This window comes from Podarcis gaigeae (assembly GCF_964106915.1).
Source record: "Podarcis gaigeae genome assembly, chromosome: 2".
Lineage (NCBI taxonomy): Eukaryota > Metazoa > Chordata > Lepidosauria > Squamata > Lacertidae > Podarcis > Podarcis gaigeae.
This window is the reverse complement of record NC_139679.1, coordinates 92,250,023-92,256,911: the sequence shown is the minus strand read 5'-3', so window position 1 is coordinate 92,256,911 and position 6,889 is coordinate 92,250,023. Positions and strand designations below refer to the sequence as shown.

At 43.4% G+C, this 6,889-nt stretch overlaps 1 long non-coding RNA gene across 1 annotated transcript in view; it reads right to left on the bottom strand.

Annotated features, from left to right (window-relative positions):
• Positions 1-218: 218 nt before the first annotated feature.
• LOC310838150 overlaps positions 219-6,889 on the bottom strand; it is a 719,862-nt gene continuing 713,191 nt past the window's right edge. The window contains exon 2 of the long non-coding RNA XR_014560731.1: positions 219-571. This is a non-coding gene — a long non-coding RNA (uncharacterized lncRNA). The remainder of the gene's footprint in view (positions 572-6,889) is intronic.

Below are 6,889 nucleotides of genomic sequence, written 5' to 3'. Positions count from 1 at the left end.
TTATTAAGTGCTCTTTAAAGTCACACATACTGTAAAGAGCACTTCAAAATTCAAACCCAGAATTTTTTTTAAAAAACAGCAGAGTGGCCCAATGGTCACAGAAAATCATAAAAATGCCGGAAAAAAAACACAAGCTTCCAGATTCTTGCAAACCCCTCCCCAACTGTTCCCCCAGCCACCCAGCACACAGAAATTCAAATCCAGATTTTTTTTAAAAAAAACAGCAGACTGGCCCAATGGTCACAGAAAATCATAAAAATGCAGAAAAAAACCCACAAGCTTCCAGATTCTTGCAAACCCCTCCCCAACTGTCCCCCCAGCCACCCAGCACACAGAAATTCAAATCCAGATTTTTTTTAAAAAAAACAGCAGACTGGCCCAATGGTCACAGAAAATCATAAAAATGCAGAAAAAAACCCACAAGCTTCCAGATTCTTGCAAACCCCTCCCCAACTGTTCCCCCAGCCACCCAGCACACAGAAATTCAAATCCAGAATTTTTTTTTAAAAAAAACAGCAGACTGGCCCAATGGTCACAGAAAATCATAAAAATGCAGAAAAAAACACACAAGCTTCCAGATTCTTGCAAACCCCTCCCCAACACCAAGTCCTTGAATTCCAAACACCCCAACCCAAAATCCAACCCCCCCAAAAAAGTTTTAAAAGCTTAACTTACCAAATGGCTGCAAAAGAAGTTTTGGAAAAGCTTCAAAAATCACCAAAGTCTTTAAAAACCTCAAAAAAGGCTACTATGTACACTGCGTTCTATGAGTTGCTCCTCAAAGTCAAGTCGCAACTGTATTAATGGTGTTAAGAAAAAGGAAACAAACTTGCAAGACGTTTTCGTCTTGCGAAGCAAGCCCATAGGGAAATTCGTCTTGCGAAGCAGCTCAAAAAACGGAAAACCCTTTCGTCTAGCGAGTTTTCCGTCTTGCGAGGCATTCGTCTTGCGGGGCACCACTGTATATCCTTTGCTGGTAACTGCCCAACCATTTTTGCTGAAGAGTGGTATATAAACTTATTAAACATAAATAAGTACATTTCTTCAAAAATGGTAGTCAGTGAATGGCCAGTGGTGGTGGTCACTATTCTGCCAGTGCTGTGTGCTCACAACTAATCTAGAGCAGGAAAACGGCTTACCAAAACACTCCCCGAAGCTGGAGGCTAAGAGCCATTGGATCTCTATTATTTGCTTCAGTGATTCCTGGAACAAAGCTACAGTACGCTGTTCAGAACTGTATGCATGATTACGCAGGTAAATGCAAGTACCAGCACTTGCCTTGGTAAATAATGTTATTGCTAAATTAATGGCACCACTGAACATATGGCTAACTCTGAGTGAAGCACAGCAAAGTGGGAGGGAAGGATAAGCTGATTAGAGCAGAGTCAATTTGTGTCCTGCTCCTGATGTACAGTTTGCTTTTAAGCCCTATATGCCTTCAAATCTCTGAGGAATTTGACTTAAAACCTTTGAAGGATCTGATAACGCCCACAGGCTAATTTGTGCTCTCATTACACCTAACAAATGCTGTGTACAACCATCAAAATCACATGAATGGCCGGAAGCAAAATGTTTCTTTTTGACTTTCTAGTATGGCAATGCCCACGGAGGGTTACATTTCCAAATCCCTATTCACTTTCTGCACCACCACCACCCTGCAAATGCAGTTAACGTTAGTCTGCATGAGGGTGGGTTATGCAAAGAAAAAAGAGCGTTGCACAAACACCATCTCAGTGGAAGAACATGACACATGAAAATTGGGGGGCACTATGTTTTTGTTGGGTTTTTTTTGCATACCAACACCCGTTAATGGTGTGAGGTGAACTTATGGGACCTAAATATGGATAATTGTGTAATTGTACTGATAATCATTTCAATTTAGAGACGCATTATTCCAGGATCTTTTGCTAGGGAGATAGGAGTTTGCAGAAAAGCTGTAATCAAAAGCATATATGAGACTGTTAATGTGGCAATGGCGTCGCAAGGTGGGGGTGGGGGCAGTGCGCCCCGGGTTCCATGTTTGCGAGGGTGACAAGAAGACAAGAAACTACCTAATTCACATGATAGAACCAATACATGAGCTGAAACATGGCTGTCCTTTGAAATTTGCACTTCCCCAAATATTCTGATGCAGTTCTCCAGCCAACCAAGGTGTAGAAAATAGTATCTAATTAAGGGAAGGTGTACATCAAAATGCACCTGTTACTGAAAGCAACAAATGAGAATGCATCATATTTGAGGAAATTTCTTGGAAAAAATGTGTTTCTCAGGAGAAAGTGACACCAAAATGCTGTCAGATTTCCATGGGGATTTAAAACAAACCGCAAATGGCTGTGGGAATGTGGAGAACTGTATTTAAGACTGGAAATATGAGAAGCTGAGAGAAATAAAAATGGGCGTATCTTCCCATCCCTATCACTAACCTAGGGCTGAGCAGGTATAGGGAAGCTGCTCTGTTGGCATAGTTATCGTGTATTTCCCACCTGTCCTGTAAAGATGCAGAAAACAAAATACATTTGGAACAAAAAGAGGTTTCATAACACTGCTGATAAAAGCGTCCTTTTATAACTAGACTTTTTTGCTACCTAGAGACAAATGTAAGTTATCACTTGGTACACCTGCCAAAAGGCTGACTGCAACTACAAGCTGCCTGTACACATGTACAAGTGTTTGTGTGAAAGGGTGTAGGCCTGCTGGTTTATACAGCTCAGCCACTGCGTACACAGAATGTAACATACAAACACCCCTGGTTGCCTAGGCAAGAAAAAACACACCTCATGGCCCAAACCATGTTGCTATTATTCTGTTACAGCAAAGGCAAAGCATTTCTCTGAATTTCTCCACTCCTGCCAGCCACTTATCTGCCTGGCTAATAATGAATAATATACTTGGCACAAAAAACATGCCCTAAACGCCAGCTCCTGCTTGTCCACCTTCCTTCCCATCTTGATCTCTGAAAGCTAAGACATTATACTATTTTAGATTTGGGCAGGGAAGGTGGGATGCTGACCTGTTTTCATGGTGGATTATGATGATGAATGTTCTTTATTTAGACCAAAGTGACAGTTGCGGTTGGAAGTTGTTTGTGAGGCACCACATGTGGCAGCCCAGGAACTGCTGAGGTGGATTCCAGGAACTTTGAAATGCTGACAGAACGCTCTGAGCGGAGCCAAACTGCACAGACTGTGTGTGGGGCGTTACACTTCACACATATGTGCCTCGCAGCAGCAAACTGTAGAAGTCTGGCTATTTAAAGAGTTTAACCTTGAGCAGCGCTTAGGGGGTTCTGCCAGTTTGGGGCTTTGGGGCTGGTGTCTCCTGAGGGGGTGGGGTGTCTGTTCTGGGTTTTTTTGTTCTAGAAAAGAAAAACAGGCAGACAAGTATTATTATTATTATTATTTAAAAAAGATGAGCTGGCTTTTAAGCAGAAATTATTTGCATAAGAAGGCAGGGCAATTTGGCCACCATTGGGTGCTAATAGACAAACCTCTCCCTCACTTTCTCCTGAAACAAAACAATATTTTCTCTTCTCGTGCCCTTTTATGCATGGAGCCAGTATTTTATGTACTTATCATTTGTTCTCATCCCAGTCTGCTTTACACACCAACTGTATTCGTCACAGAAGGGCAGATATGCCAGGATTTCGTTCTCTTTAAAAAAATGGTGTTAGCCAGTGCTATTTTGCTAGAAAAAGAGGTGCCAGAATTCACCATGAATGCCTCCCTCATTCTCTTATAATGGCAATGGTGCCCACTGAAGAAGTGCTGGAACTGAGTTCTGGCAAGTTCCTGCTGAAAAAAGTCCTGGTATTAACCCTGATTGGCTAATTGTTAAACAATGAGAACCTTGATTGGTTCAGGGTTCCCTGAAATGTGTACAGATGGGGTGGGATTCAATGTAGTCCAACTAAGCAATGAGATGCCTTCATGCAATGGGACTTCCCTCCCTGCATCTTACTCCTGCACACCCTAAATCAGCTCTGAAGGGTTGGGGAAAGCCCCAGAACAGGTTTAGAGGCTGTACAGCAGAGGGAGAGGAGTCAAAGTGCTGCTGAATGAGAGGACCTTATTCAGCATGCATGTACCTCACTTAGCACTATATTGAATTCCACAGCATGGTGCTTAAAGACATGGTGCTCCACAGTTTGTGCTGCACTGCCTGGGGCTGATGGGAGTTGTAGCCCAAGCCAAACCAGGTTAGCAAAGCCTGGGTTAGCATGTAGGATTGAGATTTACGTTCAATGCCCCAGCAGTGCTGCTCTCTGTGTGACTTTGGGCCCTTCACTGCCTGTCCACTTTAATCACCTCACAGTAGTGAGGGAAAAGCAACGGCGTGGGGGCCTGTAAACTTGCATGCAACAGTGAGTTCCTTGAAAGAAGGTTAGGACAAATGTATTCAATGTAGTTGTATTCAATGTAGCACTAAGTAAATACAGTGGTACCTCAAGTTACATATGCTTCAGACTCCTCTAACCCAGAAATATTACCTCAGGTTAAGAACTTTGCTTCAGGATGAGAACAGAAATCGCACAGCAGCAGCAGGAGGCCCCATTAGCTAAAGTGGTGCTTCAGGTTAAGAACAGTTTCAGGTTAAGAACAGACCTCCAGAATGAATTAAGTTCTTAATCCAAGGTACCACTGTAGTGCTCTCAACACAAGGATTTATGCTTGCACAATGGAATTTTTTCCCTCTCCTCCCCTGGTGTGCTCCCTAAATCTGCTCTAGGTGTTTTCCCCAACCCTCCATTGCAGATGGTTAATAATAATAATAATAATAATAATAATAATAATAATAATAGTATTTTTTGCATGACAGCTGCAGAAATCCAGCAAAGGGCGAGAAAGGGCGGTCTCCCTCTGCAGTTTAAATTACCCGCAGACCAGAGGAGGAGCTAGCTGTGCACCTGCCCATGGGGACAGGGCTGTGAGCACGGGGGCTCCGCCGCCTGCGGTGACACCCGGGACAGACCGTACCCCCTTTCTCTGCCAGTGCCGTGGACACATCCCCACCAACACTGATTGGTCAGCAGCAGGGCCCACCCATCTGGGCAGGACTCCATCCAGTGCCATCGGCATGGCCAAGCCCTTGCAAGGAGGGTGGCACTCTCCAGCCCCCGGCCAGATCACCATGGATCCTGCCATCCAGCCACCACCCATCTAACAAGGTAAGCAGACTTGTGATAATTCTTGGGCAGGTGGGACGGTTTAGTTGGATACTTCCTAATTTTCTATTTGTGTTCCTGCAAAACCTTGCAGGCTGCAAGACAGTTGCAAAAATATTCTATAGGCATATGAAGAAAGGGAATGAAAAGCTCAGTCAAACTTCCTTTGCTATGAAAATCATCTCTTTCCCTCAAGTCTGATGTTGCATGAAGGCCATTTCAACGAGGCGGAATTTTAAAAATTCTTCAGATTACATTCTACAGGCTCCTGCTGACCTTATGAATGAAGTAGAGCAAAGCCAAGTCACTAATGAATTATGAAAGGTCAGCAATAATGCAATAAATTATGCATCTGCAGCTAGTCCGTAGCATTTGTGCAGAAGTGTTTCAAGGATTAATTTCTCCACTGTCTTTTCTTTTTTAAAATTTTTGCAGTTTGGATTTTATGTCATGGGTTTTCCACTCTGCTGTTGCTGTGCTAATCTGAAGGGAATGATTTGCCCATGGGAAAAGGCATGACTGATAAATAGAATCAACAAGATGTTCACTAATCCCCCACCCCACCCCCGCTCTGCTGAAGCCATCATGATTTGAATAGCTTTATGTCTGTTTCTACAAGTGAATTATCATCTTGCTCATCCACCCTTCTATCAGGGAGATGAAGAAAAAAAAGCAATGTCACAGGCACGGATGGAAACATTGATGCTATTTTGGTTTTGCTCTGTTCACCCAATTTCTGCATCTGCTTGTGATCTTCTTTTTAAATAAATAAATGCCTGTATGAAAATGCATAAGCATTTTTGTGTGCATTCTTTTACTATACAGATTTTTGTATGCACATTTTCCAAATATATGGATTTTTGCAAGCATTTCCCCTCTAACATAATGTGTTTCTCCCCATGTTTTTGTTGGGGTTTTTAAGGTTGTTAGCAGCCTTGTGCTCTATATGAATATTGGTGTGATAAGAGATGCGAGTGGTGCTGTGGTCTAAACCACTGAGCCTCTTGGGCTTGCCGATCAGAAGGTCCGTGCTTCGAATCTCTGCGATGAGGTGAGCTCCCGTTGCTCTGTCCCAGCTCCTGCCAACCTAGCAGTTCGGAAGCATGCCGGTGCAGGTAGATAAATATGTACCGCTGTGGCGGGAAGGGAAACGGCGTTTCCATGTACTCTGGTTTCTGTCATTGTGTTCCATTGCACCAGATGTGGTTTAGCCATGCTGGCCACATGACTCGGAAAGCTGTCTGTGGACAAACGCTGGCTCCCTCGGCCTGAAAGCGAGATGAGTGCCGCAACCCCATAGTCGCCTTTGACTGGACTTAACCATCCAGGGGTCGTTTACCTTTACCTTTTATTGGTGTGATATAAGAAATACTACTATGAATAAATGCATTTGTGTGCATTTTTACCCAACACGGACATATTTGCATGCATTTTGTTAATTGAAATACTGCAACACAAAATTTGGAGAAGTGAATTTTTGAACAATAGCTGTGCTTCAGTTTGCACAGTGATTCAGGATGAGCTCATTAGGCCAGTCTGCACTGAGATGTGAACTAAATGAATGTATCTTCCACAGGAGCACCAGAACCTTCCTGTACACTTATAAAGGCCTGCCATCCCTCTGAACTGAATAGGCTAAGTTCTTCCACGAGAAGTCTTCCTGTGAATCTGGATCCTTCTTAGCTGGTGACAAATTAAGTAGCAAGAGGGGCACCAGCACAATAGGAG